Source organism: Muntiacus reevesi, chromosome 12 (assembly GCF_963930625.1).
Source record: "Muntiacus reevesi chromosome 12, mMunRee1.1, whole genome shotgun sequence".
Classification (NCBI taxonomy): domain Eukaryota; kingdom Metazoa; phylum Chordata; class Mammalia; order Artiodactyla; family Cervidae; genus Muntiacus; species Muntiacus reevesi.
Window position 1 is genome coordinate 32,203,289 of NC_089260.1, and position 10,904 is coordinate 32,214,192.

At 39.2% G+C, this 10,904-nt stretch overlaps 1 pseudogene; it reads left to right on the forward strand.

Moving 5' to 3' along the window:
- Positions 1-10,019: 10,019 nt before the first annotated feature.
- LOC136145327 (U4 spliceosomal RNA) lies at positions 10,020-10,100 on the forward strand (annotated as a pseudogene).
- Positions 10,101-10,904: the final 804 nt, after the last annotated feature.

Sequence of the window (10,904 nt, forward strand, 5' to 3'; positions counted from 1 at the left end):
GTGGATGTGTTTAGGTGTGATCATGTTCACTTTTCTTACAGAACTTAGAGGGTTTTTTTTTTTTTTTTTTTAATGTAAAACGGTTAATCTCTTTCTGTCCTAGTGCTGACCCCACCCTCCAACATTATGTGGAGATGGTTTAAAAATATCTTCTAGTACCAAAATGCTTGTGACTAAAAAAGAGGTAATTCTTCTCATCCTTCTTTCATGTTCACAGAGGAAACTTACTCTTGCAACTTATATAGTGGTTGTAGAATTTACCTTTATGTTTCCAAATAATAGGAATATGTTGCTGTCTTTTGAGCTGCTGATTATTTATTAAGTTTCTGCTGGAAAGAGTGAAAATTTTGCTTACTTATTTTACTTCACCATTTTTCTAGTATATTAATATTTCAGTGTTTTTACATCTCAAATTCAGTATTTTCATTATGAAGACTATCAACTTTATTTACTACTGAACCAAGTAGCATGCTGTGGTTGACTTTATTTCTTATATTACTTTTTTTATTTCAGAAGTTAATAATGGGCTCATTTTCTTCTAGAATCTGACTCGATCTTGCCATATTCAATAATTCTGGAAAGGATCTCATAATTTTCTATATGATTGTTATTGTTCAGTTGCTTAGTTACATCCGACTCTTTGCAACCCCATGACTGCAGTACACCAGGCTCTCCTGCCCTTCACTATCTCCTGGAATTTGCTCAACTTGGTGTCCATTGAGTCCGTGATGCTATCTGATCATCTCACCCTCTGCCTCCCCCTTCTTTTGCCTTCGATCTTTCCCAGCATCAGGATCTTTTCCAGTGAATTGGCTCTTCTCATCAGGTGGCCAAAATATTGGAGCTTCAACTTCAGCATCAGTCCTTCCAATGAATATTCAGAGTTGATTTCCTTTAGGATTAACTGGTTTGATCTCCTTGCAGTCCAAGGGACTCTGAAGAGTCTTTTCCAGCACCGTGATTAGAAAGTATCAGTTCTTTGGTGCTCAGCCTTCTTTATGGTCCAACTCTCATGTGTATACATGACTACTGGAAAAACCATAATGTCAGGTAATTTCTTTCTCCTGGTGATACTTCTGGAGCCAGCTCTCTGACCTCCAATGTGGAAATGTTTTCTGCCAGGTATATTGCTCAGCTGTCACCTAGGCATTTCCTGTCCTTATCCAGAGAATCTATTCTGTAGCCTAGATTCTTCCTTCTACTCTTTCTTGGTTTCCTCTTCTGTGGTAGCACATAGAATGTGTAGGAGGTACATTTTTTGAGGCTCAACCAGTGTTTCTAAACTTATGTTTATTGTAATAATCTAACAAGATAAAGAATGCTCTATTCTTAATTGTTTATAAGACCCTAGGGGGGAAAAAAATCCCTTTACTCATTTTGAGTTCCATTTGTCCAGTGGAGAGGGTGATTTTCTTTCGGGTATACATGTTAACTTCAATGGCAAGAATTCTCTTCCATTCTTAGAATAATACTCTCTCAGATTGGCTTTAAATATTGTTTTTAAAATGTCTAAATAGTTCAATTAGGAGTTGAATAATCTAACTTTTCTTTTTTAGGCCCATCCCAAATTGTTTCAATCATCAATCAGGCCAAAATTAAAATGTTTTTACACTGTAAGATTGAAGTATAAAGTTCTTAGATTGATCAGTAGTTCCTGACTTTGAGAGTCTGCGATACCTTCAAGTAGTGGTTCTTAATCTGTATCCTTATAATATCATGATCATGTATGAAATACTTCATGAATAAGTTCTTACTTATAGCTAAAATGAATGACTTTTTAAAAATATGAGACAATTCAAATTTATTCCTATAGAAATAGTCTCAGTTGAACTCAGACATGCTTTTTTGATGGAAAGTGGAATTTTAGCTTTACACCAGGAGCACCACATAGGCTGTATTACCTCTCAAGCCAGGTGAGTGTTTTCTGTTGTCATTTCATGATTCTGTTTTAAATTGTTTATGTAGGAACATTTTTTAAAAAGAAAAGCGAAAGTAGAAAAAAGTGAATATAGTTCTATAGTTTTGTGAGGAGAAAGCATTTGTCAGTAATAACAAGAGTTGAGATTACTAAATATAGGCAAAGTGATAAAGCAAGTGAAATGTACACTGATGATACTCGTTTCAACACTCTCAAGTGCATAAATTGTAGGTATTTTTCTTTTTAACAAGGTTTGTATTTACTCAGTGCTATCTTATTGCCTATTAATAGAACTGGTGAGCTGGGAAAGTCAAGTCATTTTTATAAAATAGTGATTTTTAAAATATAAAAAGTACAATACATTATAAAACATTTAATATCTTAAAACTTTGATTAGTCATATGTATCTTTTCTTGGCAAAATTTACTCTAAATGTAACAAAAGGATCTCATATCTTTGTACTAGTTCTTCAATGAATATTACCCATTGCCACCACTTGAAAATTGCTAATGCTACTTGCTTTATTTCTCTGTACAAATTAGAGAAAGAAGTGGTGGGCCATAGGAGCATGCACGTATAATCCATTTTGTGGTTTGGAAAAGAAAATGTTAAGAACCTCTTTAGAGGATAGCAGCTCGCGTTGTTGGGGATAAAATACACATGCTTTTGCATTCTCTGAAGTTTGCTAGACTTCAGATCCTATATTCCCTACAAAGCACTAGAGCCATTTCTAAAAGGAACCAGTCACAGCTACCTGGTGGCACGTTGATTACATTGGATCCTTTCCATCATGGGCAGAATAGAAATTTATCCTTAATGGAATAGAGCCTATTCTGTATATGAATCTTCTTTTCTTTCCCATTATGCTTATGTCAGTATCACTTAACAAAATGCCTTATTTGCCAATGTGGTACTCTGCCAACACTGCTTCTGATCAGGGAATTTGTGGTAGGTATTAAATGGTCTTGCTCTAGTATGTCGTTATGTAAGTAATGCTATTTTGGAAACAACACCTTGAAAGGATGGATATTCTCTTAGAAGAATATCTTACAAGACACAGTATAAGATTTGAACCAGAGGTCAATACATGGTGTGTCACTTCCATACCTAGAATACATGGGTCCAGAAATTAAAGGATGGAAGTCGGAGTACTTCCTCTTACTATTATGTTGTATAACCCACTCAGAATTTTTACTTGCCCTCACAACTTTGAGCTTTGCTGGCTTGGTGGGGGGGGAGGGGGCGCGTCTAGTTCCCAAAGGAGAAATGTTTCTACCAAGGGAACAACAATAATTCCATTAATTTGGAAGATGTGAGTGCCACCGGATCATTTGGGGGCTGCTTTTTTAAACATTTACTTTTATCTTGGCTGCACTGGGTTTTCCCTGTCGCACGCGGGCTCCTTCCAGTGGCTTCTCTCGTTGCTGAGCCAGGCACTGGAGCACGCAGGCTGGGCCTGGTGTGGCGCGCATGGGCTTAGTTGCTTCACGGCATGTGGGGTCTTCCCAGCTTAGGGACCGAACCCGTGTCTTATTGGCAGGCAAATTCTTTAACACTGAGCTAACATCTTGGCTGATTTCATGTGAGGCAGGACCACTCAGTTAAGTCACTCATGAATTCTTGACCCATGGAAACTATGTGAGGTATATGTTTGCTGTTGTAAGCAAGTAAATTTTGCGATAGTTTGTTATGTAGCAAAACAACGAATATAATAATGGAATTTTAAAATATCAAATATGACCTTGTGACCAGTTACATAAATTGTGCCTCTAACAGCTATGAGTCTTTTCTTTCTTGTTATGTGTATATGTATCTATAGCAATACGTGCTTAGTTGCTCAGTCGTGTCTGACTCTGTAGCCAGCCTACCAGGCTCCTCTGTCCATGGGGATTCTCCAGGCAAGAATACTGGAGTGGCTTGCTATGCCCTCTTCCAGGAGATCTTCCCAACCCAGGATCGAACCCAGATCTACATTGCAGGCAGATTCTTTACCATCTGAACCACCAGGGAAGCCCGATAACTATATGTGTATGTGTATATATAATATGCATATACACATACATTATATAAATGTTATACATATATAAATGCATATATGTTATGTATATATACAATATATATTATGTATAAAAGAATCATACATTCACACATATATATTATCTCCTTTTCCTAAATATTTTTTACATTTTTTATTGAAGTACAGGTGATTTACGATGTCATATTAATTTCTCCTGTACAGCAGTGACTTAGTTATATATACATTCTTTTTTAATATTCTTTTCCATTATGGTTTGTCCCAGGATATTGAATATAGTTCCCTCTGCTATACATTAGGTCCTTGTTGCTTATCCTTTCTGTATGTCTTTCAGTTCATTTCAGTTCAGTCGCTCAGTCATGTCCGACTCTTTGCGACCCCACAAATCACAGCACGCCAGGCCTCCGTGTCCATCACCAACTCCTGGAATTTACTCAAACTCATGTCCATCTAGTCGGTGATGCCATCCAGCCATCTCATCCTCTGTCTCCCCCTTCTCCTCCTGCCCCCAGTCCCTCCCAGCATCAGGGTCTTTTCCAGTGAGTCAACTCTTCACATGAGGTGGCCAAAGTATTGGAGTTTCAGCTTCAGCATCAGTCCTTCCAATGAACACCCAGGACTGATCTTCAGGATGGACTGGTTAGATCTCCTTGCAGTCCAAGGGACTCTCAAGAGTCTTCTCCAACTCCACAATTCAAAAGCATCAATTCTTCGGCACTCAGCTTTCTTCGTAGTCCAACTCTCACATCCATACATGACCACTGGAAAAACCATAGCCTTGACTTGGGATAGCTTCCATCTATTAACCCCAAACTCCCAGTCCATCTCTCTCCCACCCACTACAAGTTTTTCTTATTTGAGATTAACTTTACCATTTAATCTTTTGGTAACAGAATTTCAGGTGGGACTGAGATTGAAATTAAGGGGTAATTAGCATAGCCTATGTAGCTACAGTGACCATTAGTATTTTGCATCTTCTGATTTTGTGAAGTGAGAATACCTTCTTTTGTATGAAGGACAGTTGCATCATACAACTGGGAGTTGTTGAATTATTATATGAAAATTTAAAGTGTAAAGAAAGGTGCACATGGATGCTGAGTAGCCAAAGGTGTGTCAGTTGCAAGTCAACCTGTCTGTGCTCTACATTGTGGCGCTGGAGCTGGAACTCTGCAAACCACAATCCTCTGGTGACAGTTTTCTCCTAGATTCTGCCAGTGAGGGGCACTAAGGCAGGACCTGGAAGGAGGATGGAAGAAGATAGGGTGTGCTTTTTCCTGTGAACTTACTATAGACTCCTTGAGTGCCTGTTGTGGTTCTTCACGCTAGCTGCTGCAGTTTCTTACCAGCAGTCCCTAATCCAATTATAACACTTGTAGAACAGGTTTATTGCCTGCACTCCTTATCCCTCACCAGAAAGCCAGTACTAGCTGGCTGGAGCCCATTCTTCTGGGGCCCATCCTCTGAGCTGAGAGACGTTGGAGTTTGCCTTCTCAGATATTTCAGCGCCAGGGGCTCCTTCTCCACGTTCTGTTTTAATAATCTTTAAAAATTTTTTGAATTATTTTTGGTTGTGCTGGGTCTTCGCTGCTTTTGCGTGGGCCTTCTCCAGTTGTGGCGAGCGGGGGCTACTCTTTGTTGAGGTGTGTGGGCTTCTCATTGCAGTGGTTTCTCTCATTGTGGAGCATGGGCTCTAGGAGCACGAGCTTCGGGAGTTGCAGCACGCGTGCTCTAGAGTGCGAGAGCTTTAGTAGTTGTGATGGACAGGCTTAGTTGCTCTGAGGCACGTGGAATCTTCCCAGACGGGGTTTACTCATGTCCCCAGTCTGCATTGGCAGGTGGCTTCTTATCCACTGGGCCACCAGGGAGGTCCTGTTTTAATAATTCTAACCTCTTCCCTCTATCCCCTTGCTTTAAGGGCAGAAGTTGCTTCCTGTGCTTGCTACCTCCATAATTTTTAGGATTTTCTTTCTACCTGTTTAGTGTTGTGGTTAACAACTTGATACCTGATTAATATGTGTTTGTATTAAATTATCTCTCACATGACTGGTGTGGTTTTTCTTTCCCAGCTAGTCCCGGATATCTAAGGGTTCCAATTAGCCAGGCCTGATTGAAGTGTTCATTCTGGAGCTAGAGGGGAAGGGGTCAGCTCCACTCAAATTATATAGACTGAGATTGGATAAGGTTTAGTCCTCCTCAAAGAAAAAATGGGATACTATTATAAAGAGAGGTGAGAAGGGATCAGGCAAAAAAAATCACATCTGAGTATGAGGATAATCTTTAAAGATAATGAGAGAAGTTTTCACAACCTTTTTCTCCCATATATAAATAGGCTAAATAAAATTATTGTGAAAGTGAAAAGACAAATGGAAATTAGATGCCATTTCACATTCACTAGGATGGGTTATAATTACATAGACATGAAATAGCAAGTGTTGTTAAGGATGTGGAGAAATTGGAACCCACATACATTGCTGGTGAGAGTGTAAAATGGTACAGCTGCTTTGGCAATCCCTCAAATGCTTAAACATAGCATTATCGTATTATCCAGCAATTCTTTCCCGGGTATATACCCAAGAAAAATGAGAGCATACGCCCACACAAAACTTGAACATAAAAATTCATAGTAGGTTTATTCATAATACCAAAAAGTGGAGATAACCCAGATGTCCATTAACTGATGAATGGATAAATAAAATGTGGTATATATATATAAATATCCATATAATTTATTTGGCAATAAAAAGAAATACCTATGCATACTACAACATGAATGAATCTTGGAAATATGCTAAGTGAAAGAAACCAGTAACAAAGGATCATATAGTGTATGATTCCATTTATATGAAATGTTAAAAATGGGCAAATCTATAGAGGCAAAGTGGATACCTAGAGGCTAGAAAAGATGGGAGGATGGAGGCAAAGGGTACAGGATTTCAGAGTAATGAAATAGTCTACAGTTGATTGTAGTGATTAGATGTACAACAGTGTGGGCATATTAAGTCCTTGAATTTGTATGCTTTAAATGGGTGAATTGTGTTATGTGAATTATATCTCAGTAAAACTGTTAAAAGGTATTGCACAGTAGGTATACAGTGGACTCCCAGTGGTACATACAGTGGTACATTCTTTACCATACAGTGACTCGGGTAAAGAATCCACCTGCCAATGCAAGAGACTCAAGTTCAGTCCCCAGTTCAGGGAGGTCCCCTGGAGCAGGAAATGGCAACACACTGCAGTATTCTTGCCTGGGAAAGCCCGTGGACAGAGGGGCCTGGGGGGCTGTAGTCCATGGGGTTGTAGAGGAGTTGAAGACAGCTTAGCGACTCAACAGCAGGTGTACAATACATCCTTATTATCCATGAATCAGTCACACAACCAAGTGGATTGAACAAATATATTTCTGTGCTCTGGATATTTTTAAGGAGCAGCTGAAGAAGAAAAAAATGTATGAATTGTTTCCAGTTTCTTTAAAGGAAAAAAAATTACCTGACAAACTCTTTGGGTGGTAATGTTTCATTTCTTTTTCTCCTAGAAATGAACCCCAAGTGGCTGTCTGCCAGTTTTCTCATGCTCATTATCCACTCCCTGATGCAGTCAGAAAAATACCATCTGTTCCTTTCAATTGTCAAAAAGTTACAAATTATCTAAACTTTTCCACAGGTAGTAAATCCTGAAAAGGTACATCTTCCAAATGATCATTTTCTACAACTATTGTACAATGATATTTTGTTTAACTTGATGTGAAAATGATAATCCCTAGGTAATGAAATATTTAATCTCCAAAACTGGATCAGCAGTTGTCAATATTTTACATGGTGAGCAATATGAGCATGGTGCTGTTTAGCTGTATGATATAACAATGTCCATACTGGCACTTAGAGAGTTTTCTATATTCAGAAAGAGTAGTGCATGAAAGGAAATTATCTGGGAATCCCATGGATGTTTAGAAGAGCCATATTTGTTGTTAGCATAGGTTCTCCGTGTTTGTACCTCTTAGAATGATGGCGAGCCCAGACATCTGGGCAGGTAGGTAGCATCCCTGATTAGAATAATTCAGTGTTTTTTTTTTAAATAAGTTAATTTTTGGTTGCACTGGGTCTTTGTTTCTGCATGCAGGCTTTCTTTAGTTGTTGTGAGTGGGGGGCTACCCTTTGTTGGAGTGCACAGGCTTCTCATTGCAGTGGTTTCTCTTGCTGTAGAGCCCAGACTCTAGGCACACAGGCTTCAGTAGTTGCAGCACGTGGGCTCTGGAGTTGCAGCGTGAGGGCTCTAGAGTGTGGGCTCAATATTTGTGGAACACAAGCTTTACTGGCCCTTGACATATGGAATCTTCCCGGACCAGGGGTCGTACCCGTATCTCCTGCGTTGACAGGTGGATTCTTATCTACTGCCCCACCAGGGAAGTACTAGGGTTTGTATGTCTCATCGTTTCCTCAGACAGTACCTTTACACACTTGGAGTTATCACTGGGCTTTTTTTTTTGATTAAAGTTCAAAGACAGCGGTTTTATTTTACCTTTGTTTTCCAGTAGTGCTCGATGTCATTTCTGGCACCTAGGTCCTTACTAAATGTTGAATGAGTGAGTGAGTGAGTGAGTGAATGAATGAATCAAACTGGATGGAATTGAACTCTATTATTATCACCCTTATTCCAGGGTCTCTAGCCTTCCTAACTCATGACTGTCAGTATCACACTGTTTCTTTTTTGTGTGACAAAATAGGGACCATTTAAGTTTGCTTGCCAGTGCTCGCTTCAGCAGCACATATACTAAAATAAATTTGCTTGCCAATATAGCTCATACATGAGGAGGGCATGGCAACCCACTCCAGCATTCCTGCCTGGAGAATCCCCATAGACAGAGGAGCCTGGCAGACTGGTCCGTAGGGTTGCAAGAGCTGGATATGACTGAGGGATTCAGCATAGCACATACATAGCTCCAAACTTTATTCCTTGAGCACTTTGCTATTTGGAAATAACCAGTAGTTAGAAAAAAGAATCTTATATTTTGGTGAAAGGGAAGAAATACTTAGAAATATGTTTGATTGGCAAAATATCATGTATCCTAACTGAAAATTTGTTTATTTCATATGCTTCTAAAATCATTGACTACTTTTCTCTTCGCTGTGTTATGAATTATTCTGATTGTGGTAAAATGACAATGTGTACATGTTGGGGGTATTGAGAGTGTGCACTTGGTTGCACATAAGACACATTCTTTGTTAGAACAAGTGTGGTTACAGTGCATGGCTACCTATGGGGCCCCTTCATCAATTCTGGAGCTCCGTTTCTCCGAGGGCATCAGTATTTCCCAGAGGACAGGGATACACTGTCTTTCCTTTCCATCTCTGTCAACCAAAAGAAAAGCCTATTATAAGGAAACATTCATCTAACCACATTCAACAGTGCTGTCTGGTTCAGTGTCCTTCCAACTGTGTCATTATCCTTTGCGCTGATACACACTCGGCTCTGACATTCTGAAAAGACAGTTTCATACCATTCCTCATTATTTCTGTCTGCAGTGAGAAAGCATTTTAGTCTCTCTGGACGTAATGTCCTGTCATCATGTACCTGGTCCCTACCGTGCTCTGGCTAAACACACTCCAGACCATCTGAAATTTTGGGGGTGACTTTGGAGAAGTAACAAAAGGAGAAGAAAGTGACTCTGCTAAAACTGAAAAAAGGGAATTCAGAAATAAGTATATACGATTGTGTCTCTTATTTCTGCTTTGCAAGTAAGATCACCTTTAGTATTTTTCTAGACATAGAGAACAAATATATGGATACCAAAGGGAAAAGGAGGGTGGTGATATGGAGTCCTGCACCAAGGCCACAGACATGGAGCCAAGAACTAACCACAGGGCTCCAGAGGAGCCCACCTCTGGAACTGAGTGAACCCCTTTGTAACCGTTGCTCAAAGCAACCCCTCATCCTTACCAGCCAGCTTCCTGACCCCAAATTCCACAAAAATCCCCACCCTGGTACTCACCCTATTACCATAAGGAATCATGTAATGCCAACCTGCCAGCAGGAATTTTCTTTGATTTGAGACTATAAAAATTGGTTACGAGCTTTGCGCAGTGGCAGTATCGTAGCCAATGAGGTTTATCCGAGGCGCGATTATTGCTAATTGAAAAAAAAAAAAAATTGGTTACGAATCCAGGAAAAACATTGACTCTCCCTGGCCCGTCAGGAGCTGTCAGCCCACTGCACTAGCAGTGCCCACATTATTTCTGCTCTTTGTTCTTAATAAACTCTCTCCTTTCTGCAATACTCTGTGCCTGGAAATTCTTTTCCAACCCCTGTTAGGACTGCCACACAGGTAGGAGGAATTGGGAGATTGGGATTGACACATAAATAGCACTGATACTATGTTATCAGTACTATACTATGTAAAATTTATATAGTTATACTACATAAAATGGATAACTAATGAGAACCTATTGTATAGCACAGGGACCTCTGCTTAATGCATTGTTGTGACCTGAATAGAAAAGTCCAAAAGGGAGGGGATTTATGTAAATATATGGCTGACTCACTTGCTGTACAGTGGAAGTTGATACAACATTATAAAGCAACTATACTCCAATAAATATTAATTTTAAAAAGAAATAAGTATATATGAGAAATAGAATGCTGTGAGACAGTGGCTCTTAGTCTTACCATGCATCAGAATCATGGGAAATAGTAAAAACAATGAATAAACGCCTAAACCCACCTGAGAGACTTAGATTCCTTTAGTCTTATGAGATTTGTGTAAATTAAATGTTCCTTATGTGTTTCTTTCTTTTTTCTTTTTTTTTATTTTTTATTTTTCCATTTATTTTTATTAGTTGGAAGCTAATTACTTCACAACATTGCAGTGGGTTTTGTCATACATTGACATGAATCAGCCATGGAGTTACATGTATTCCCCATCCCGATTCCCCCTCCCACTCCTTATGTGTTTCTAAT